At 33.6% G+C, this 25025-nt stretch overlaps 1 protein-coding gene across 5 annotated transcripts in view; it reads left to right on the top strand.

Moving 5' to 3' along the window:
* Positions 1-25025, top strand: part of rut (adenylate cyclase rutabaga) — a 933824-nt gene that overhangs the window by 413446 nt on the left and 495353 nt on the right. Inside the window, exon 1 of one of the 5 annotated variants that reach the window (XM_072523103.1) lies at positions 15144-15276. The exons of the other annotated variants lie outside the window; for them this stretch is intronic. The gene's annotated coding sequence lies outside the window, so the exon portion shown is untranslated. Of the gene's footprint in view, positions 1-15143; positions 15277-25025 lie in introns of those variants that run through there. 5 annotated transcript variants of the gene reach the window in all.

Below are 25025 nucleotides of genomic sequence, written 5' to 3'. Positions count from 1 at the left end.
AATTTTCATGGAGATTCACGTGTCCATTATCGTAACTCTAGCGACAATATTGTGCTTTATCACTGAAATTGCGGGAAACTAGATAAAATAAAGAGAACTGTTCACTGTAGTCAGTTGATTGTGATAAAAGATAAAACACTCTTATTTGATGATTTAGCACCATAACTACCTTGTGATAAGGAGAATTATTAGGAATTATGCTGATTATCGTTTAAATAGTAGGATTTATCGTATTTCTAGATTATTATAGGCGAGGATTAATCTTTGGTTAACTATATATTTCCATTAAAAAGCATGTACCTAGTCGATTAAATTATTGAGAAAATCGATTCTTTACTACTTAATTTATTTAAATAATAAATAAAAGATATAGGTGGGGTGAGACGCTCATAACCATAGTGAGACGGTGGGTTTTACTATAAAGGATGCTCTTAGTTCATTATGAATTTCAATTCATCAATTTTTTAATAATTTCAATAATTTTAGTTTCCTATGTATGACATAGTCAATTCTCACCTTCTTTTAGGAATCATTCAAAAGGCCAGCATTCGATTCTGCTCATTTTATCTGCTGCTTTAACTCCAAACAAATGGTTGGGTTCTGAAACCCGTACCATAACCAAATTGTTTAATGTGTTTTTGTGGAGTCCAGTGTACAGATTTTTATGTGTTTTTTTTCAGAGAAATATCTTAATCTAAAGAAATAGCTTAAAGGAAAATTGTGGATTTTTCCACCAAAAATGGGATCTCTCCTAAGTAGTATTACTTTTAAAAATTGGACGTAAGTGAAACATTGTAAACTTTAAATTAGTTAAGTTTTTATATTAGTATTCTATTGTAAGCATAGCTCTGAGGATGGCTTCGTGAGCCGAAAGCGCTCATCTAGGAAATAAGTTACGCACTTCAAAAATACTTTTATTATATTATATAAATATTAGTCTTTTCATTTGTTTATTTATTTAACAGCTTTATAGAAATTGACTTCATATGCGGCAAAATGCAAAAAATGGATGCGAGAGCTGCACTATTTAACTTTAAAACCCATTTTAATTTTTGTCGATAGAACACTCTAATCAAAAGATATCTCTAAATATTATTAAAGACAATTATTTCGCGCGGTTAACTGACATTTAAAATCGTCGGTCGTTTCAAGCGTTGTCTCTGAGAGAACGGTTCATTCTACACAAAAAGTGCCAATAAACATCTTTGTTCAAACTCCGTCAGTAGAAGTGGCAAACTTTGTGCATCTTTTTTAAGGTCCCAAAATTTACGTTATCAGGTAAAATTAAGCTTGTTCGTAAATTTTTAAAGGTCAAATCTCTAACGACTGGACTAATAGATGCACAACGAGAACTTATACATAAAGCTTTTACCTTATACATATTAAAATTGTTACGGATCGAATTAGCACAATCTTAGCGAAACAGATGTCAAATATATCTTATTCTATATGTCTGTTTTTATATATACATTTAATACAATAAATAACAAATGCATGCATAATATTTGAAGTTAACTTAGAGTAATGTTATTGTTAGCTTCATTGTAGTCCGACGAGAATCATTTAAGACGTTGAATACATATTTTAAAATACAGTTTAGCGGAACTCGAGGGAGAGCGAGGTTTAGTTCTAAACATAATACAAAGTAATAAATTATTATTTTTAAATAAAACAACTCAGTGAATCTACAACTTAACCTGTAGTGTATCGCAAATTTTGCAATATTATACTTCTTGCAAGTTTACCTTTTTACTAGTTGTGCCATTTAATTTACATAAAATTAAAGGAACTATTTATGAGCATATTTAACAATTTCGTTAATTCGTTCATTTCTATGAAATTAAAGTTTAAAGTCAGTTTATTGACGTTTCACTTCGGAAATCGGTCCACAGTCACAGATCATCTTGATCGATTTTTCCCCATTTTGCCATGTTTGATTTTACTGGAGCGACCCCCGCTCTTATCCTATTCATAGTTTACCACGTTTTAAAGTCTAGGGACTGGCCGGTCCATTGAAACTAGGGAAGAGGAAAATACTCAGGCGGTTCATCCTGCACTGTTCCAAGGAAGCTTTTCCTAGATTTTAGTCGCTTTCGTGGTGTTCGAGCTTTGTAAAACCCACTGCTTTATATAGATTTGAGAGTGGCGTTGGTTTCATGCACCCCGTTACTATCCTGCATGTCTCATTTAGCGCAGTATCAACTTGTTTGGTGTGGGCAGATCTGCCCCAAACGGGGCACGCACATTCAGCAGTTGAGAAACACAGTGCCCGTGCCGTTGTTCTTAAAACGCCAGGACGTGTGCCCCATTTACTTCCCGTTAGCTTTCTGAGTATGCTGTTCCTAGTTGTTACTTTCCCTCTCGTTTTTATGCAATGTTGTCTGTAGGTGAGGGACCGGACCAGAGTTACTCCAAGATATATAGGTTAGTTTGTGTGTTCTAATGTATTACCATTCCACGCAATTTGGAGTTTTCGCTTGGCTTCCTTTGAGCGAAGGTGGACTTGGGTTTTAGAGGGATTGGGTCTCAAGGAATTCTGCAGGTAGTGTGCTGTCATTGCTTTTAAGGCAGTTTCGAGTTTCTTCTCCACTTCTCCAAAACTATTTCATTGAGGACATATTGCAAGATCGTCAGCATAGAAGAAGTGCTTGGTTTCGGTCGCCGTAGGTTGGTCCTTTGTATATATATTGAAGAGCGTTGGTGCTAAAACACTTCCCTGTGAAAGGCCATTTTTTTGAACTCTTAGCCTACTTACTTTACTCTCCAGCATAACGAAAAACCGTCTGTTTTGCAATAAGGAATATGCGACCTTACCCAGATGGTGGTCATTGAGAGTATCGTATAATTTGCGGAGTAATGTTTTGTGCCTTACTGTGTCAGAAGCTGCCGTCAAATCTACGAAAGCAGCCCCTGTTATAAGTTTTTTTCAAAGCCCTCTTCAATGTGTTCTTTTGGTGCGAGGACTTGACCGGTGCAAGATTTGCCGGGTCTGAATCCTCCTTGTTGTGGGATGAGATGCTTGTCGACATTTTTTTCTATTCTGGCGAGTATGAGTCTCGTACAGTTCGAAAAAGTGACACACCAGCGAGATAGGTCTGTAGCTACTGGGGTTTTCTGGGTCCTTTCCTGGTTTTAACAAGGCTATTACTTTAGATTTCTTCCATGATTTTGTAATTTCGCAGGTTTTGCAGCACGTGTTGCAAGATCCAGTTTTTGCTCCTTGGCCTAGATGCTTTATTTGTTCACTGCATATATAATCCACACCTGTAGCTTTCCCGTTTTTAAAACTGTTCATACCGTCCTGGAGTTCTTGTAAAGAACTGTGTAAAAGGAGTACCTAAGTGGTTTGTCTCCGAATCTAATGTTCTTCTAGTGTTTGGACCCTTATATCGGTTTGTAGGTCTTCCATTCATAAGGAGTTGAGCAGCGACTTGGTTTGCTATAACGTTGCAAGGTGGTTTATGTTCTTTTGGAACACACCGCTAGGTTTTTTTTTATTTTCCATTCTATTTGCTACTATGTGTTACGTCCATTTTTTCCAGGGTCTCAATCTTTTCCTGTCTGCCTTGACTTAGTTGTTGGAGTAGTGAGATGAACAGAAAAAATAGTTCATAAAAACACAATGCATAAAAATAAATTACTGTAATTAGTAAATTAGTTTTACTATGATTAATATCTTCGAGTCATACCTATTTATTTTATTTCAAAAACTTCTAGACCAAGATATGATCTAAGGCGTCACTATTCTAAGCTGTACATTATTCTTATTACAGAATTTTTTTAACCAGTACATATCTCCGAAAACCCTCTGAAAAGCTCAATATAATTTGTTTATGTATTTCTAATGTGCACACACGGTTTAATTAAAAACTCATTCACACTGTTTTCCGCTAGCTGTTTACTTTTGAACAATGAATGTTTTTACAATGGAAGCTATTGAAAATTGATAAATATAGATAAACTATTGACAGTCAGTTTTTTATATATTTTACTTTTTTTATACTTTTACTTAAAGTTTTATACTTTTATTTTTCTTCATGTTATTGTTTAGTTCGACAATGTAACTCTCTTATTTATACATCGACGATTAAATTATGCTTTACTTGAAACAATAATGATAGTCTTTTATACAATCGTAGGCAATTGTTGTACGCGCGTATATTCCAGTGCTATGATTCTTAAATCCGGTCCTGATGCACCGCTCGGGGTAAACCGGCAACGGAGTCGGCCGTTCTCCCGTAAGAAATACAATGCCTATCTTACCTGCACTGCATTCTAACTTTGGCTTCTACTATTCTTATATAGGATAACGCATTTACATATGACACTTTTTCTTCTTCTTCTCGTAGCACTACAACCCGGGGTTGGTTTTGGCTGACTGCACAACTTGCTTCCATCTTGAACGGTCATCCATAATAGTTGGGTCAGTGGGTAACCCCATTGTTCTTAGATCTGACCATATATTGTCTCTCCATCGCATTCGTGGACGTCCTAAGGGCCTTCTTCCTGTGGGGGCTTCCTCCCATATTAGCTTGGCAAGGCGGTTATTAGGGAGTTTATGGACATGGCCATCCCATCTTAGACGTTGGGATTTAATCTCTTGGACTATATCGCTCGCTCTATACATCTGCTTGACCTCAGCATTTTTATTCGGTATTGGTTGCTATTAATGTCGTGATAAGGCCCAAAGATTCTTCTGAGGATTTTCCTCTCAAAACATCTAAGTTTTCTTTCAGTTTCTTTGGTCAGGGTCCACGTCTCACACCCATACATGAACACCGGTCTAGTCACCGTTTTATATATTCTAATTTTTGATGTTCGTGTTAGGCTTTTAGATTTAATAGTATTGTGGAGGCTGTACATGCATCTGTTTGCTGCCTGAATTCTTCCTTTAATCTCTTCCGATATATCGTTATCTGCAGTGATTGTTGCTCACGAGATATTTAAAACTCTCCACTCTTTCAAAGTTATATGGGTCTATTGTAACATTTTGCCCTAATCTATCTCGTCCCTTTTGTCTGTTGATGCACATGTATTTGGTTTTCTCTTCGTTTACCCTTAGACCAGTTTTCTTTGCCTCTACCTCCAATTTATTGACATATGACACTGACAGTTTTGAAATGAATGATAATGTATATATTTCCTCGAGCATAATTATGGAATATCCATTTTGCTACTTTTTATAGAATAAAAATACATACTAAAACGTGTTTTAGAATAAAAATACTACCCTAATAGTGGAAATGTTTTACTTTTTATTAACACAAATGATTTTGCATTCACTAATTTTCGCGATGAAAATAGATTTTAAGTCACTGATAGCCAGATTAAAAGTGAACAGTGCTCGTATTTTAGTATCAAAATTCACAAATAAAATTAGTATATTTATGGGAGTATACCAAGCAAAAGGTATTTCAACCGACAATCAGAGACGTTCTCCCTCTTCTAAATGAAATTCTACCATTAGCTTACACAACCTGACAGATAATTTCATTTCAGCGTGCTTCATTCAAACTAAAAATAATTAGGTTATCTAATGTATCTGCGGTGAGCTTGCTGAAACGGCAGGAATGGAAAATTAAGTCATAAATTTTGTTTCTAAGGTGAAGTACATCTTAAATTGTACGAACCGTTACTTTGACAACTCAACTCACTACTCACTAAGTAAGTAGAAATTTTGAACCTAACTAGAAAAGTAGAAGTTAACTGAATCAAAAAATATAATTATTAGTTTTGTAATATGTATATACATATTACACACGTCTTTACCTTTTTTATCACAACTTACAAATGAATTCTTAAATTTAAAACGGATCAGTAAAAACAGCAATAATAATACTTAATGAGGTTCTAAAACTGTTTTCCTGTGGCATGACTAAGTTAAATATTATGTTTCTATGGGATTAAGCCGCAACTTATTGTAATGGAAATTATATTTTTAACTGCTGTTTGAACTCCACTCTGGAAATCCTTTTAGAAGATTATTTTAAAAAGAAGAAAAAGAATATTTTAAAAAGTAATGGCCTGTGTTTTTATATCCGCAGGTTGTTTGGGTTTTCTTTTTCAACTTGACGAATAACTTTGGCCCCGATCTTGTAGGCAAATAGCCATACTTTTAGTTGAAAATTCTGAGGATGCTGTTTTTATCCTCGGATGATGTAAAATTCTGATTATTAGCGTGTTTGTGTATTATTTGTTTGTGTATTAAGCGTTTATGTATTACATGTTTATGTATTGTGTGTTGTACATATATTACATTTGAATCCATTTTTCTTTACCCGTGCGTCATCATTTAAAGTATACGAAATAAGTCGAAAATTTATTTCAAAAAAATTTTCTTTTTACTGATAATACTCAGTATCACCTGGAGGAACTCTAATATTGCAACTCTTCATGCAACTATAACTTCTGATCTACTTAAAATAAAAACCTGGTCCGACTCTAATTTACTTTCTTTTAACGTGAATAAGATAGTATCATTATCCTATAAAGGGGCTCTTCAACCCTTGCTTTTTAATAACAGCCAGATCAGTATCGTTGATTCTGTAAAATTTCTTGGTATTTTTAGAGACAGCAACCTTAAATGGTCCCTTCATATCGATTTGTTAAGTAAGAAACTAGCCTCAGCCTGCTATGCAATAACATCTGTTTCGAAGGAAATAAATTTAGCATATTCCAAAATAACATATTTTCTTTTGTTCAAGTCTCATCTTCGATATGGTTTTTCTTTTTGGGGTTCTAGTACAGTTGCCCAATCTGATGTTATTTTTAAATTACAAAAAAGAGCAACACGGTATTTTTTGGCCTCAGTAGAATAACATATTGTGGAAGCTACTTAAAAAGTCACAGGATTTTAACTCTTCCCTCTTTATATATTTTAGAAACTGTTTGCTTAATTCGTAAACACCTACATGTTTTTCCAGCAAGACCTAATCATAACTACTTCACCAGAAATTTAAGCTTTGATATGTATTTACCGATCACGAGCACTGGTGAATAAAGAAATCTATATTATATTCGACAAAAAAATTATACAACCATCTCCCTTTGTAACTTAAATCTGCAACTTCTTTCCTAAAGTTTCGTAAAATGACAAAAGCTTATCTGTCTGAAAGACCATATTATTCAGTGGAAGAATTTCTTAACGAGTAACTACCAAATTAGAGTACGTTTATGTACAAGTAACTAAAGCATTTTTTATTATATTTGGGTATCACATGCAGCAACTAACCTTATTAGTTCGTAAGGATTTATAATCCAATTTGCAATTTATTTTAAATTTAGCAATGGATTGAGTATATTATTTTTCTATTTTGTGATATTGGCGATTTATGAAATTTCCGTAAATTTTAAAGTGATATGTTATTTTTCTGACTTTTTGTAAGGTTTGTCCATAAAATTGTACAATTTTCAGTAACAATAAAGCATATTTGTGCGTACGAATTGTGCAGTGGTTTAAAGTACAACATGGCCGTCAATTATTTGTCGTCGGTTCCAAAATTACGTGGCCGTGAGAATTATGAGGAGTGATCGTTTGCCATGGAAAATTTCCTCGTATTAGAAGGTCTAAATAAGTGTGTTGAGGGTGAAGAAGCCGACACAGTGTTTAATTTCAAAATCCAAAGCAAAGATTGCGTTATCTATAGATCCTTCCTTGTATGTGCACATTAAAGAAGCAACTACAGCTAAAGAAGTTTGGGATAAGTTAAAACATATCTATGAAAATAATGGGTTTACGAGAAAACATGGACTTCTTCGTGTTTTAATTTATTTGCGGCTAGAAAATTGTTTGTCCATGGAAGAATATGTCAATCAGATTATGGAAACTTTCCAGAAGCTTGAGAAAACAGGTATGAAGTTAGATACGTCCCTTGTCGGAAGTCTGATGTTAGCAGGGTTGTCAGACCGTTTTAGTCTCATGGTGATGGCTATTGAACACAGCGGGGTTGAGGTGACAGCCGATTCGATTAAAACGAAGCTAATAGACATGATTCAGATGACAACTCTCACAGAATTTCGACAGTTGGTTCATTTGTTCTCAATAATGTCAATTCGAATAAACGTCAAAATTGTCAACAGCAAAATGTAAACAACAGAGGCAGATATCATGATAATAAACATTTGTCCACAAATAAGAAAAAAGGCAAGATCATTTGTTTTAGGTGCAAGCAAGCCGGTCATTTTATGTCGAAGTGTCCACAGAAACTTCTTTATCTCTTTTACTTATCTCTTTTAGTACACAGTTCAATAAGTTAGATTGGATCCTGGATAGTGGAGCAAGTGTGCATCTAACATGCAGACAAGATTGGTTATTAAATCAAAGAGAACCTATTTTAAAAGATATTGTAATTGCAAACAGTACAAGACTCTCTGTACATAGTTGTGGCGAAGTTAGAATTCGTAGCATAGTAAGTACTCAGAACTTTGAAATAGAAATTAGAAATGTTTAACCTAAAATGAAACTGTTTTTATGAAGCAACCTGAAGGTTTCGTAAAACCAGATAATGACACAAAGGTTTTTAAAGTTAAACTGTGCTATTTATGGTTTGAAACAATCATCTAGAGTTTGGTATAAAAAAGTAGAAACTGTATTAGAAGACTTAAATTACAAGAAGTTAAAATTTGAACCTTGTATGTTAATTAAGTCTAATAATGGTTTAATTACAATAATTGCATTATATGTTGATGACTTTTTTATATTCTCTAACGATATTACTGAGACAAATATTTTAAAACAAGATTTAGCAGTAAATTTTAAGTTAAAAGATTTAGGTGAAGCTAAGCAAATCTAATAGCAAAGCTATGAATATTTGTATTGATAAAGTTAACAATATTATTACTTTAGATCAAAAGCAGTATATTGATTCATTATTGTCAAAGTTTGGTATGGCTGGTTGCAAAAGTGTTGAAACATCAATGGAAAAGAATTTGAATCTTAATAAAAGTAGTGATTGCTCATTCTCTGCACCGTATCAACAGTTGATTGGGAGCTTAATGTATCTAGCTGTAATGACGAGACCTGATATCTCATATAGCGTTAGTTATCTCAGCCAATTCAATAATTGTTTTGATGATGTGCATTGGAAGAGTGCAAAACGATTATTAAGGTATTTAAAGAAAACTAAAGATTTTTGTTTAAAATTTGAAAGAAGTAAAACGTTTAGAAGGCTTTGTAGATGCAGATTGGGGTAGTAATGCTCTAGATAGAAGGTCCTATACAGGTTTTTGTTTTATTTTTTCTAATTCAGTTGTGTCATGGGAGAGTACCAAACAAAAATCTGTTGCTCTTTCTAGTACAGAAGCAGAATATATGGCCTTATCTGAAGCATCAAAGGAAGCAATTTATTTAAAAAATTTGTTAAAAGAATTAACAGTTTCTAATAATTGTGTTTCTTTGTATAGCGATAGTCAAAGTGCTTTAAAGTTAACGTTAATCCAGTATTTCATAAATGGTCTAAGCATATTGATGTCCGTCATCACTTTGTTAGAGAAGCCGTCGAAAATGGTTTCATTAGTATTGATTATTTAGAAACCAATGAAATGCCAGCTGACATTTTAACAAAGGCTTTAGGCACTTGTAAACATTGTAAGTTTGTGAAATATTTAGGTATCACTAATAGTAAGTAATAGTATTCTGTAGAACTATATTGTTGTTTATTGGTTCATATATTTCAAACTAGTGGGGGTGTTAGAAATAGTTTGAAACATAAGTTGGCCCCTGCAGTGTATGCAACATGTATTATGTGTGTGTCATGTCTGAAATAAAGCAATCGTTGTGTCTCATTTCTGCCTTTTTCCAAGACCTATTCCACAGCATTTATGACAGAGCGTTCATAAAAATAACATGTGTCTTTATTTAATAACAGGCGGTAGCGGGTTTGTCTTTAGTTTCATGTATGGAAGAAAATGATGCTAGATAAAAAGTATAATGTTTTATGTCGTTAGGTATTATTGACGCACAGGTAAAGAATAATGGACTCAACTGTATGTATAATTGGAGACGATGTGTCCCCCGACATTGTAATAATCCGTTAATGTTGGTATATTTTTTTTTACTAACTTCTTTCTTTTAATATTGGAAACCAGAGCCTATAGTCTGCTGATGGGTTTGCTACACATATTTCTCCATTAAGTTGGACCAGAGCTGCTCCTTTAATTTTTTGTTTTTCATATCCGTTTCTTTCATGATTATTGATGCATTTTTCCACTGTAGTCTGTGTTCATTGTCCCAGGCATATTTTTATATCTGTGATTTCTCGAAGTCTCTGTTTATTGAATGTGTGTTTCATGCTCATTTATTTTAACTATTTCGGTTTCTTCCACATCGAAATTGTTGCATACACAGTTATTTGATCTTTGTTGTGTGTTGTTAGGTTTGGTGTCAGAGTTTTTTTAGATCTTTTTTCGATTTTTTTTTTTGAAAACGATTTCCACAGCAGTTAAAATTGTAATTTTCATTACAATCAATTGTGGCTTAATCCTATATAAACATGAAATTCAACTAAGACTTATGGAGGTTGGCTTAAATCCAATACGATCTGGATCTCCCCTAGGTTCCTACTACGTGAAAATTGTACGTTTAGAATTTTCAAAAGCACGTAGGTACTAACTAAAATGTACAACAGTGGACAAAGGTTCTCTTTACAGTCGAAACAACAATACGGAAGGCTGGTGGTAGGGGAAATTACCCCAGTAACAGTCATGGCTGAACACAATAACAAGGATCAACTCACTACTCATGGTTCTTGGAAACCAATATTTGACAGAAGAAAAGACAAGGACAGCGGAGCTTCCAGATCATAAATCAGTAAAATCGTTGCCGCCTATTGAATATACACAAAACTCAGAATTGCGACATGGAACATATGCGAATACAGAAAATGAACAAATATCGAACAGGAGATATGCAGATTAAAGATCTATATACTGTGAATAAGCGATACAAGATGGACAAAACGTAAGAAAAGACACGCAGCACAAATATAGAGCCGCTATTGGAATTAGTGCAAAGATAAAAAAATTAACGAGCTCCATTTCGTATCCGAAAGAATTATATCGCTGCAATTAATGGCACGCCATACCTAAATAGAGGGAAACATTAATATGAAAACAAAATAAATACTCCGATGAAATTTTACATAAATTAATTATTCTGCGACCAGAAAAGAGGACATTTTTGTTTGAACACTCTAAACGTATTACCCTAAATTAGTAAAACAGAGGTTATTTATTCAATAAAATCGATAAAAACCAATAAATATCTTGGTCCAGACCCAATACCAAGCGAGTTATTACAACTAATCAATATAACAAAATTTTTGATATTTTGATGTAGGTAAGTCGTCATCATCATCACCCAGCCCTTTGCGTCCAAATGCTGGACATGGGCCTCCCTCATTTTTGTCCATTCTGCTGTATCTTGAGCACTTTTCATCCAATTTCTTGACATTTTCTTGAGATCGTCAGTCCAACGAGTAGGGGTCTTCCTCTACTTCTAACCTCGGCAATCCACTCAAGCAATCTCTTCGTCTACCTTTCATCACTGATTCCATTTCAGTGTGACAATTCGGGAAATTACATCGGTAACTCCTGCTCTTCGTCTTAAGTCTTCATTTCTAACTCGGTCACGAAGTGATATACTCAGCATTGACATTTCCATTTTCCTCTGAGCTATTTGTAGCGTTTTAGAAATTGTAGCTGTCAATGTCAAAGTTTCGGCACCATAGTTCGTCACAGGCAACACACATTGGTCACATGTTTTACGTTTTAAAGAAATTGGTATATCGCTTTTAAAGATGTCTTTGTAAAGAAAAAAGCAAAAAATAGAGATATGCATTTAGCATTTGTGGACCTGAGAAAGTCAGAACTATGTGAGGCAATGTACAAATTAGAAGTACAGACGGAACTCATAGAAGCTACAAAAGCTCTGTATAAAGAAAATAAAGTGTCCATTAAAATGGGAGCAAGAATCATAGATGACTTCGCCACAACAAAAGGGCTCCTTCAGGGTTGCTCCAACCCTATTCAAAATATACTTGGAGAGAGCCTTGACTACATGGAAAAGAAAATGCGAAGGCATGGAGTACCGGTACGAAACGAATACCTATAAACGTTAAGCTTTGCAGACGATCAAGTAGTGATTGCGCAAGACTAAGAAGAACTCAGTTACATGATGAGGAAACTACAAGAAGAATATACCAAGGCTGGCCTAGATATTAACCTCGCGAAAACAGAGTACCTATCTACAAGTGAAAAAGACCTACAGATTGACGACAACGTAACAATCAAAGGAAAGGATAAGTTCAATATTTGGGGTTTATAATCACGTAAAAGGCAACAACAGAGGAAGAAATTAAGCAAAGACTAGGACAAACAAGAACAACAATCCGACAACTTAACTCAGTATGGTAGGATAGAAACCTAAATATGAAGACAAAAACACAGATTTATAAAACATTAGTGCGAAGTATTATGACATATGGGGCTGAAAATTGGATTATAAATAAGAAAAACAGCAGTAAGATAGTAGCAACAGAGATGGAATGTCTGCGAAGATGCTGCAGAGCAACAAGAATGGATAGGAGAAGTAATGACAAAATAAAGCAAAGAACATTAATAGAAACAGACATACTAACATATATAGAACAAAAAAGACTTAAAGTGGTATGTATATGTAAGAAGAACTACCGACAGCAGATTGATAAAAAGAATAACCGAAGAGCCCAATAGGAAGGAGGAAAAGAGGACGACCCCGAATATCCTGGAAGAACGAAGTAGACGACGCCATGAGTAAAAGACGCCTAAACTATGAAGAATGGGACAACAGAGAGAGATGGAAACGGTTGAGCGAGGGAATGCAGTGAATACTGTAGAATCACTAAATATATATTTTTTTAAGTAGGCAAGTGCCTCCGATTTTGATTGCATCAGTAACTACACAATCTTCGCCTGGAGATTTGTAGGTAAGGAATGTCCGGTTTATAGCGTCCTGCGCCTTCCAGTCTTTAGTCAGGTCTATCGGCCAAGTCTGCTGGTCATAGATCTCTCTGTGATATTGCCTTTTGGACTCCATCAAGCTATGTCGTTTTCGGCCTTCCTCGTTTTTTCTTCAGTCAGTGATGGTCTGCCTTTTGCTGTACATGTCCAAACCAAATAAGCTATTTTTGCTGTATTTTTTTATGTTGATGGTTATTCTGCCCATGATTTGTCTTATTCTGTCATTTGTTACGTGCATCATTCTAGATGTACCTGCCATAAAGCCATTTCCAGAACTAAAAGTTTTTGTTCCGTTCTCTTAGCAAGTTGCCAGGTTTTGCATCCATAAAGTACAACGCTTGTTGCATGTTGCGTTGTTATTAGGTTAATATAATTAGTTCACGGTTTAGCCAAACACAACTAATTTTAGTAGCTGTTCCAAAAATTTCATATAAAGATTAAATCAATCTTATTTATTTGATTATTAACAATTTTATTAATAAAAATCACAAAGTTTTAAAGAAAAGCTAATTGATTGTGAGTGCACTTTTTCCAGACGACATAATGTTTACTACAATTTGTAGTTTATGGGCTAACATATTTGCGATCTGTTGAACATAAAAAGCAAAACATTTATCTCAAGAAGAAGTATATGACATAGAGATGGATTCTAATTAAGGAAATAGTAATCTGTGCAAGACAAATATAGGGCATAGAGATTAGGAGAAGTAGATTTCAAAGCAAATTCATTTGTACCGTTTGCTACTTGCATAATATACGTTATTGTTGCGAGAATTTAATTTGTCAAGTTGTTTACCATTTTGAACAACTAATGCGTTTAGTACGTTGTTGTTAATATATCTTAAGCTAATATACTGAATAAAATCCAATGCAAATATAAATCCTTCATTATGCCAGCTTTGATATTCTCCATTAAAAACAATTAGTCGTCTACTTTTAATTGTCATCAACTACGGTTTTATAGTGTAAAAAACATTTACATGTCAAAACATGTAAATGTTTTTTACACTATAAACCCTACTCTTGAAAGTTTTTGCCTCATTGTTATGTAGTTAATAATTTAAGTAGTGGTACTTTATTTTAATTTCTTAAAATTAAGTAGTAAAATTTCTGATTTTCAAGATATTGATGCCTGAAAATGACTTGTATGAATCCAGCTTTTTTACATAAACTGGGTTTTCCCGTGTTGTACTCTTCGGGTCTATCTATAATTGAACCATGACCTTTGTTTTAAAATGTTAATGGTATCCGCTGAATTGGCTGGTTAATTTTTGTAATTTTAGAAGTATTTCATTTATCTACTTTTTATAAATTTTTGTTTCTATTTGCAACGTGGAAATCACGTCCTTACACTAACTTATTTTTTTCTATTACAAGTGTAAATCCTGATTTCAATATGACACGTATAATATCACTAAGTGGCATAACAGTGCTATCTCTTACACAAGCTGCCTACGGGATGCAGTTTAAAGTCCGAACCAAAGTTTGAAAATTATATCAATGATGTATCTGAAAGTTACATCAATGCTCCAAAATATTCAGGCAATTGTTTGTGCAAGATCATAAGACTGCACGAAAGAAAACAAAACCTATAGATAAATTACCAGACACACGAAATATTTGAAAAATGTGGGTAGAAAATATTCTTGAGCTATTGGAGAAAATATAACAGTAGACGAAAGCTATTTGAATTTACCGGACGCTGTAGCTTCAAAAAATCTTTTTCTAGAAATCTATCGAAATATGGTGTCAACATTTATACTGTTACTACTTTTTTAATGTGTGTAATCTTCTTCTTCCTACTTTATAAATAGGCTTAATGCCTGTTTTACTTCGGTTTTTTGCCCCAATTGACGTTGTCTGACCATCTGTTCCTCGGTCGTCCCAATGATCTTCTTCCATTTGGCGATTTGTCTCTTGCTATTGCTATATTATGCTATATTGTGTTTAATCATAATTTGAAAATGTCACAAATTGTACGAATTTACCATAAACCTGTACATTGTTAAAACTTCTTATTTTTATTTAAATATTCCCCTTATTTCTAAACTTGGACTAGTCTCTCAAAAACAGTCCATTCTCGGCCCTGAACGATTAACAACGAAAGACAAACAAGTTCCTCAAAAATAATATAGTCGTCAAGCAACCTTCATAAGGAAAGGTCAGACAAGCAAGAGCTTGCGACCAGTCAGTTCATTTCTTAATATACACTATTTCTCAATTACCTAGTTTTGTGGCCAGTATTGTTGGCAGCTAAAAATAATTAGATGCTGTCCCTATGTAAGTAATAATCAAACTTATATCTACTTATTCAACCTCTCAATTGTTCTAAGTCGCGGCGTTGCCATCACGTGTCGCGAATGCATAGAAAACGATTTGCCGATCCAACAACGGTTTGAATATTACATAAACCTTTACTGTTCTTATCTATAAACAATAAACTGATAACTGATATTTTCTACAGTGCTATAGGCTATTATTTCTTTTATTAAAGATACATTTTGACTAATCTTAATTAAGACTTTTACCAATTTAATGTTTACCCCTATCTCTTGTCAAGGGATCAACCTTTCAGTTGCTGGATTCCCCAGCTGGTCCTTCGGAGCTCAGAAGCTTTGTACGGTAAGAAAAAATCTTCCATCGAACCAGCAAAGTTCGCTACGAAGAACTCATTATTCGTACACAAATTTAGTAGTTGTATTGATGTTACCTCAAGTAAAACCTAGAGGAAGAACATATACTGACAGATCACCAAGAGGTAACGATCCATCTACCCCCAATATGTAGCACATATTGTACTATATTTATACGTAGTAAAAGTACTAAAATACCAGCTGTTTCAAGCTCATCAACATGGAAGAAGAGTTCAATTTTTGTGGAATCACACGTCGGAATAACGGGAAACGAAGAAGCTGACAGTACTGCACGACAGGCAATTTTAAGCGATTGTTCGGAGCCTATAGACAAGTGTGTTTCCAGTGACTTTAAAGCTTATTTTAAAAATAGTTGTGTTTGTGGCGAAATAAGTGGTCTTAAACTAATTTTAAGCTGAATAAGATCAAGAGTAATGTTTCCCAGTGGATTCCATCGTCACTTAACAGACGTGAACAAATTGTGCTTGCACACTCTCTTACCTTTTCACAAAGAATAACCCACCCATATGTGATCAGTGTAACGTTCGATTAACAGTTAAATACTTTTTTTACACAATTGTAGTAAATATGTACAAGAAAATCGTTGTTACAATATCTCGAACTCTCTAGCAGAAGATCTAGGTTAGGAGTGTTCCTATGATAGTATAATTAGATATCTAAGATCTTTACTCTTTTACCATTACTATTTAAATTATACTCCGAAGAGTTATTTATACAAGCACTTAAAAACGGTACAAAAGGGATCAAAATAAATTGAACAGTTTTTTTAACAATAAACATAGGGAAAACAAAAACCATGGTTACACAGTCAAAGGGGTAAAGTCAAACAAAGATCCAGACATTAAATAAAGATATTGAACAAGTGGACAAAATAAAATACTTAGGAGTCTCGATTTCCTAAAATCTAAATCCGCAATCAGGACCGGACCAGGAATAATGAACCGATTATATTACGAACGAAATGGTGTTGCGCGTAATGGGAAGAGACAGAGAACTTTTGACCACCATTAAAAGGAGAAATAGAGCATATTTGGGGCATATTATTAGAAATGCTATGCATGTGTTGATGCTGTTGATTATGAAGGGTAAAATTGAAGGAAAAAGGGGTCCTGCTAGACGACAAATATCCTTGCTGAAAAACATTAGCGGAGTGGACCGGTTTAAACTCACAGACAATTTTAAGAAAAGCTGAAGATAGAGACGAATTTACAATGGCTATATAATGGAGCCATTAATGGAGTCGGCACTAGAAGAAGAAGAAGATTAAGAATGTCACCAGATGGAATTCAGAAACTAAAACGCTGAGGGGAAAACCTAGAGAAAGAAGAAAGGACCAGGTCTCGATCTTGTAAAAAATGCCATAAAGAAAGTGTGGTAGGAAAGAGCCGATTCGAAAAGAAAGGATATTTTTATGTACGAAATAAATTATTTTAAACATAATATGAAATTGCGCAACCTGGACTTCGGCTATCATACTGAAACATTTCTGATTATCATAGTTTGTAACCTTAATGGAGCTTACCAATGAAGTTATTAAAAACTTTTTAAGTTACTTTGATATAATGTACACTATGAATTAAGCCGTAAAACACAATACACTGAGACAAAAATAATTGTTGACTTAATTTTTTATCTAAAACTCTCTTGATTTCATCCATACATTTGCAGGAAGTTGCTATAATTTTAACATGGCCTTCCACAGTTATACATGCCATGATATTGATTTTAGTTTTATAAATAGCGAAAGAATCGACATAAAAATTAAAACAAAACTCCTGTTACAATGGCAACAAAACTCTGGTGTTTTACAATGTAAGAGAGACCGCGTTTCGTACACGTCGTGTATGGTAACTGATTTGTAGATCCAATTACTTAGTGTCACTTTTTATGGCTTGACACCAAAATTATGATTCCGCTTCCAAGTTTTATTTATAGCGCCAGAATTGATGTTTTATTCAATCACTCTCCTGATAAAAATATGGTAATTAGATCTAATTTTAATTTACCCGCTTCATCTATTATTATTGCATCGACGGCTACGAGATTAATAAAATATCTAATAAACTCGAATTTCGATTTTGATAGAGACTATCTATAAAAATGAAAAAGAAGGAAAAATCGAAACGTTTTAAAAGTTTACTATATATTTGTATAAATTACTGCAGACCTTATACATGCTTTAAGAGTAATATAATTTAAATAAAAAACATATTGTTCCATATACATGCAAATAAATATCCGTCTGTTTTCTACTAAAGCGCTTTGTGATCATGATAATATACATTGAAACCAATACCATTTTTAATCATATTTATTACATACTGGATCACGATATTTCAAAAATTATTTTATTAAAAATGCCATTAATTACCATGATTGCAAATAATTAACAGAAATATAAATTCCTCAAATATACACAATTTAAAGTTTTTTTTTTTTTTTTTTTTTTTTTTACCGCATCAACCCCTAGGGTTATTAGCGGGTGGTATATCTTTATTTTAGAAAAGTTACATTTAGTATATTATTAAAATTTACATAACAGTTTTGTAAAATACAAACATTTTATGTTATGTTACAGTTTGTTATACAGTTTACAATTTTTGATAAAATTTATTGTATTGCTGATGTCTTCTTTTAGAGTTTCTTTCAAATTGTGTTTTAGTTTTGCTGTCGATCTTGCTGTTGAGTACACTGGACAGTCTATCATTATATGTTGCACTGAAAATGGTATTTGACAGATGTGGCAAATCGGCTGAGGGTCCTTGGAGATGATGTATCCATGTGTAAATTTTGTATGACCTAGCCGCAGTCTGTTAATAACTACTTGGTCATGTCTTTTAGCTGGGAGCGGTAGTAAAGCAGAAGTAACATCTGGTTTGATACTTTTTAATTTTGCTTCTGTTTGGTTCCATTTTACTTGCCAGATTTTGTTCATGTAAGTTTTTATTAATGTTTTTTGGTCTGAAATTGGTATGTTTTGCATAATAGGAATTGTCATGTTATTGATAGTTTCTGTTGCTGCTTTATCAGCTGCTTCATTACCCTTTATCCCAACATGGGATGGTACCCATAAAAATGTTATGTTTTTACCACATGTTTGGGCATTGTATAACATGTCTTTTATTAATGCTAAATTGGCATGAGTAGGATACATCTGCTTGACACCATTTAAGGCACTTAGAGAATCTGATATAATAAGAAAGTTTGTATCAATGCTGGTACATTGGTTCAGTGCGTTGAAGATTGCCTGCAGTTCTCCAGTATATATGCTACACTATATATGTTTGGCTAGACGGGTGACAGAGGTGTTGTCTTCAAAAATAGCTGCAGCAGCTACACCATTACTGCTTTTAGAGGCATCAGTAAAAATTAGTTTGAAATCAGGGTATCTGGAGATGGTAGACCGGAATTGTTGTTGTATTTCAGAAGGATTGTGTGAATGTTTGGGATAGTTAAGTAAGGTAAAATCTACTTTTGGTATTTGAACTTTCCAGGGAGGAGACTGGCATCTGTTTGTAGAAGTGGCTCTCAATTGATGTATATCGAATTCAAATCGATTTATTCGTTCATTGAAAGGTAAGTTTCTAGGGCAATAATTTGAGTACAGATTTGGAGGATTGCTCCTTATTAGGCTTGTTATAAACGGGTTTTCCTTTGCACTGAGATATTTAGTAGCACAACACATTGAAAAATATTGTCTTCTGAGAGTTAATGGCGGTTCTCCTGCTAGGACTTGAAGGCTGCTAATTGGCGTGGTTCTGAAAGCTCCGAAAACTATGCGTAATGCTGTGGATTGGATGATGTCCAGTTTGTTCATTTGAGTTTTAGTAGCAGTTTCGTAGCATATACATCCATAATCTAGTTTGCTTCTAATTAGAGCTTGATATAATCGCAGAAGAATAGTTGTGTCTGCGCCCCATTTGTGATTGGAAAGAACTTTTAGAAGATTTATTCTCTGTTGGCATGATTTAATTAGTTCATTTATGTGCGATGTCCATTTTAGTTGAGAGTCGAATGTCATTCCCAAAAATTTGATTTCGTTGATTGTTATAAGAGTATTTCCGTTAAGTTTTAAATTTAACTGGTGTTGTGTTTTTCTTTTGTCAAATATTATTACTTTAGTTTTTTCGGTTGAAAATCTCAAGCCTATATCTAAAGACCACCCTTCTAATTTATTTAGTGTATTTTGTAATATTGATGCAGCTGATTTTAGGTTTTTACTTCTCATATATATTACAAGATCATCGGCGTAAAGGTTTGCTTTTACTGGAAGCATAAAATGGTTAGATACGTTGTTGATTGCTATTAAGAATAGCAGGGGGCTTAATACAGATCCTTGAGGGATACCATTTTCCAGTGATTTCTTAGTTGACATGACACCGTTTGTTTTAACTTTTATACTTCTGTTCTCCAGGAAGTTTTTGGCGAAGGCTAGGAATTTACCATCTATTTTCCAACTCTTCATTGTTTTTAAGATGTGATATGTCCACGTGGTGTCAAATGCTTTTGTGATGTCAAAGAAAATTGCTATTAATTTTTGTTTATGTATAAAAGCTTCGTGTATTTCAGATTCTAATGCTATAATGTTATCTATTGTAGACCGTTCTGATCGATACCCACTTTGGATGGATGTAAGGAGATTTTTCTTTTCTAAGTACCATTTTAATCTTTTGCTTAGAATTTTTTCCATTATTTTACAGATGCTACAGGTAAGAGATATTGGTCGATACGAAGAAGATAAGTTTTTTGGTTTATTGTCTTTTAAAAATGGTATTATAATTGCTTCGCGCCAGAGAGATGGAAATTTATGGGTCGAATAAATTTTGTTGTAGATCTCTACTAAAGTAACCTTCGCGCTTATAGGTAGTTTTTCTATGAAAATTGGTGGTATGTCATCAGGTCCAGGTGAGGTATTTTTGAGGTTATTAAGACTTTCATTTAATTCATCAAGTGTTATGGAAGTGTTTAGTGGATCAGCAGTATCTTCTATATTAATTTTTGATGCTTCTGTTCTTTCTTTGTGTTCTAAGAAATTTGGGTGGTACTGCTGATTGCTTGAATACAACTGATAGTGTTCTACTAAAATTTCTGAGATTTCGTGTTTGTCTGAAGTTGTTAGATCATTTGTAGTGATTGTGTCAATATGGTTAAATGTTTTTGAACCTTTTATTTTCCTTATTTTTTGCCATATATCCCTTATGGGCGTAGACGAGTCAATTGACGACACGTAATTGGTCCAGCTCTCTTTTTTTGCTTGTTTTATTAAAAATCTAGATCTCGCCCTTAAAGATCTAAAATTGTTTAAGTTATTAGGTGTGTTAAACTTTTTGTATATATTAAAAGCATGTTTTGTTTGCTTTAAAGCGGATGCGATTTCAGTGTTCCACCAAGGAAGAGGAGCTTTTGTGATATTTTTGGTTTTTCCTATAGAATCTCTGGCTGCGTCTAAAATTATACCATTGAAAGATGATAGAGTAGTGTCTATATTATCTGATATAACGAGATTTGGTATACGTATGCTTACTAAGTTCGAGTATTTTTCCCAATCGGCTGACTTTAATTTCCAAGTTTCATATGGTGTTGTACAGTTAAATTTAAAGGTTTATCAGAGTAATATTTCTGGAAAAATATATGTTGAAGGAGAAAATACTTCAGAAGATACTGCGCGACTCTTCTTTTATATATTATAGCAGATATGCTGGCGCTCAAACGAACAGCGCGACGTATGAAATCCTCGACAGTAGCAGAGGGATATATGTGGAGATTCAAATTCAATATTGCAAAATAAATATTCCATACTAAAGAAAATGACAATGGACCCATATTAGTTCTAACCTAACATAACCTATCCTAGTATTACATATAACTAACGCAATCTTATGACATTTAAACAGAGCGCTGCAAGGAAAAAGAAGACGAGCTCCAAAGATTAACACATATCTTCAATACAACGGCCAAGAAAGACAATATCATAATATCAGCAGAAAAGTGACTCTGCGTGAGTCCCACAAATAAAAGGAATTTACTTGTTTACCAGCGTTAACCTACCGTCGAATATGAGAGAAAATGGTATTTGGTGCACCAGTAACATTCACGAAAATCTTTTACCTAAGTATATAGCTTTACCCTCGAAAACAAATTTTCAATAAAAGGTAGATTGAGATGATTGTATTGGTCTTATTGAACGCAGCAATGGCATACTTTTTGTACACTAGTTCGACAGTAATATTGTTACTGCTTTCTTTACCTCTTATCTCATCCAACCAATGACACTTGTAAAAAGGTTTCCTCAAAAAGAGAAGAAAATTATTTAAGTACCTCGTCCGGTGTCTCATAGGATGAGAGGGTCGGACTTCATGGATCAAAATATAGAGAGGTACAGGATTGTTATTAGATAAAAAAGGTGGTGGCCATTATTTATATGATTACTAGACACATCCTTGAAAAACACTTGACATATTTAGAAGAAGACCGCCAGTTCAGTAAAACAAATCGATTTTCGCAGAGATATAGCCACCTCATGTATCTTATGAAGTATGGTACAGAAGTAACTCGACCAGAATATTCTATTTCAACCAGCGACACCATCAAATTTGACAGACAAGATCACATCTTGATATACATTCCGAACAAGAAAAGACGACGGTGCGCATTTCTGTTAGAACCATGTGTAGAAAGTGTGATTTGGAGTTGTCCATTGATTGTAATAAGCAATTGCATACAAGATAATTCTTAGTAGTTAATAACGGTCTTTTCGACATGATGGTCTTCCATAATTTATTTCTGGAAAATTTCTAAATTTTTTTTTTATTAATTTTATCTCCTTTTTATTTTCTTATTCTATTTTCTTAATTTTAACGTATTATTATGAGAATACTAATCATTAACAGTTTTATTAAGCAAAAATAAATAAAATCATTACCTACCCAACGTCAAAGTAAAGTGAATACTTTACTGCTTATTGCTGGTTCAAAGTGAATTATCATTTTTGAATTATTGATTTTATATTTTATAAATAAAATTATCACGAAATAAACGTGCTGTATTTTATTACCTTTTTCGTTTCCATTTATAATTATTTTACCCGTCTTCTATTTTTTATACCTAAAATGGCATATTGTTACATCTTGTAAGAATGTTCATTTTATTTAAGCTTTGGTCATATTAGCATGGAAAATAAAACAGAGCCTGAATTATCTGTATTATCTGTCACAGTTTCTTTTGCGACGTAAAATATTGTCAACAAAAACATGAATTTTAAAAATTATAAAAAGTACGAATGCACTTGATTGAATGCCAAAAGAATGTTAGTGCTGCATCTGAATTATATCTTTAACGATATCGAGAAAAAAGGCAACCAGACAAAATACTCATATTTATTACAGTATGGGTGTTTCGTAAAAACACGAAGTCAGTATGAAAAAATAATAACGTAAGATTTGTAAATACATTGGTTTATATACAAGCATACCATAAAACTTCTTTATGCCACATTAAGAAGAGGATAGGTATTCCAGAGACAAGTTCTGGGAGAATTTTAAGGAAATATAAATTTAGGCCTTATCGTACATCTGTCCGTGAAAAGTTATACCCAAACCAGTATTTGAGGATCGAATTTGCAAAAAGGTATAAAGAAAATGGAAGATCCAAAGTCTTATTTAACGGTAATGTTTAGCTATGACGCTCGCATATCCAGTCCAGGAATATTTCACCAACACAATGAACTATATTCGAATTACTCAAATCCCCACTTTGTTCAGTGGATCAGGACGCAAGGAAGATTCGGTTTTAACTAGCTGTTTTTTCAAGCGTAATAAATTAATTTATCATATATTTGATGATAAACTAACTGCTGTCGGATATATAGACATCTTAGAAACGGATTTAAATGACATTTTTGAATAGGAATATTTGGCTGAGGGAAATAAATTTTGGTTCCAACAAGATCGAACAGTTGCTCATAATACTGAATTCGTTGAAAATTATTTAAATTAAACTTTTCAAACACTTCATAATTGGTGGATTGCAACTTATGGTCCTGTTAGTTGGCCCCGTCGTTCACCAGAATTAAATCCTCCTGATTTTTTTATTGGGGGTATCTAAAACACAATGTTTGTAAAACTGAATTTACTAAAAATAAAAAAAAACAAAATTAAAAAAAATATTACAAAGCATTCATCAAAAATTAAGAAAAATAACCCAGTGATTATTTGTCAAACATAGGAAGATTGAAAATCTTACAATCGCCACGCCCACCTGATGCGCACTAAATTTATCGGAAATATACCAGTCGAAGTCAACAATTCAACGTGTAAAGTTCGGTCGGTACAGTCTGCGGCAGAGTTTTCGTGAGTCTCAGTGACGTAAAATGGAATTTAAATCAAAATTAAATCTAAAAGTATTGTCCGGTCAAAACCGAGAAATTATAGCAAATGTTATGCATTTTATGGAACAAGAAGCAAGGGACAACGTACCTCTAATAGACTTAAAACAAGTGCAAAAACGTGTTGTAAGAGCAACAGGTGTAAGTTTATCCGCCATACAAGCCATTTCGAAGGAAATGAAGTGCATCGAAGATGGTACTGCATCAACATTTAGTACTCCAAATAAAAAAAAAAAAGAAATAAGTCGGCTAAGTTGATTTATTATTAATTCTTGTACTACCGAAAAACAAGTTCCAACTTTATGACGAGTAAATAGGAAATTTGCCACTGAGTACAACTACAATGGTTCGCCTGAATCATTGAGAAAAGCGATGAGGGATATAGGGTTTCGTTGGAGAAAAGCAAAAACTAATAAAAAACTTTTAATGGAAAAACCGATAATTCAACAGTTGAGACGTAACTTTCTTCGATATGTTAAAAAATACCGAGAAGAGAAGCGTCCTATCATATACATGGACAAAACCTACATTCATTCTTCCCATTCTCACTCGAAAAGTTGGAGCGACAATTTCAATGAGGGATTACGTGCTCCGATTTCAAAAGCTCAGAGACTAATAACAGTGCATGCAGGTGGTGAAAACGGTTTTGTGAAAAATGCTTGTTTGAAATTTAAATCAAACACAAAAACAGGTGACTACCACAGTGAAATGAATTACGAAAATTATAAAAAATGGCTTCAGGAAATGCTTATTCCTAATCTTCCTCCACGTAGTGTACTGGTTGTTGACAATGCTTCTTATCACAACGTGCAAGTTGAAAGGTTGTTCTAATATAAGTTCAACGAAAAATGTAATGAAAGAGTGGCTAAGACAATGCAATCTGCCTTTTTCAGAAGATATGTTAAAAGTAGATCTTTACAGCATTGTACAAATCCATAAACCCAGATTTAAGGTGTATGAAATTGACAGAATACTGGGTAATAGTGGTCATT

Source organism: Diabrotica undecimpunctata, chromosome 2 (genome assembly GCF_040954645.1).
Source record: "Diabrotica undecimpunctata isolate CICGRU chromosome 2, icDiaUnde3, whole genome shotgun sequence".
Taxonomy (NCBI): domain Eukaryota; kingdom Metazoa; phylum Arthropoda; class Insecta; order Coleoptera; family Chrysomelidae; genus Diabrotica; species Diabrotica undecimpunctata.
The sequence above is the reverse complement of the archived record's forward strand: the minus strand, read 5'-3'. Positions and strand labels throughout refer to the sequence as shown.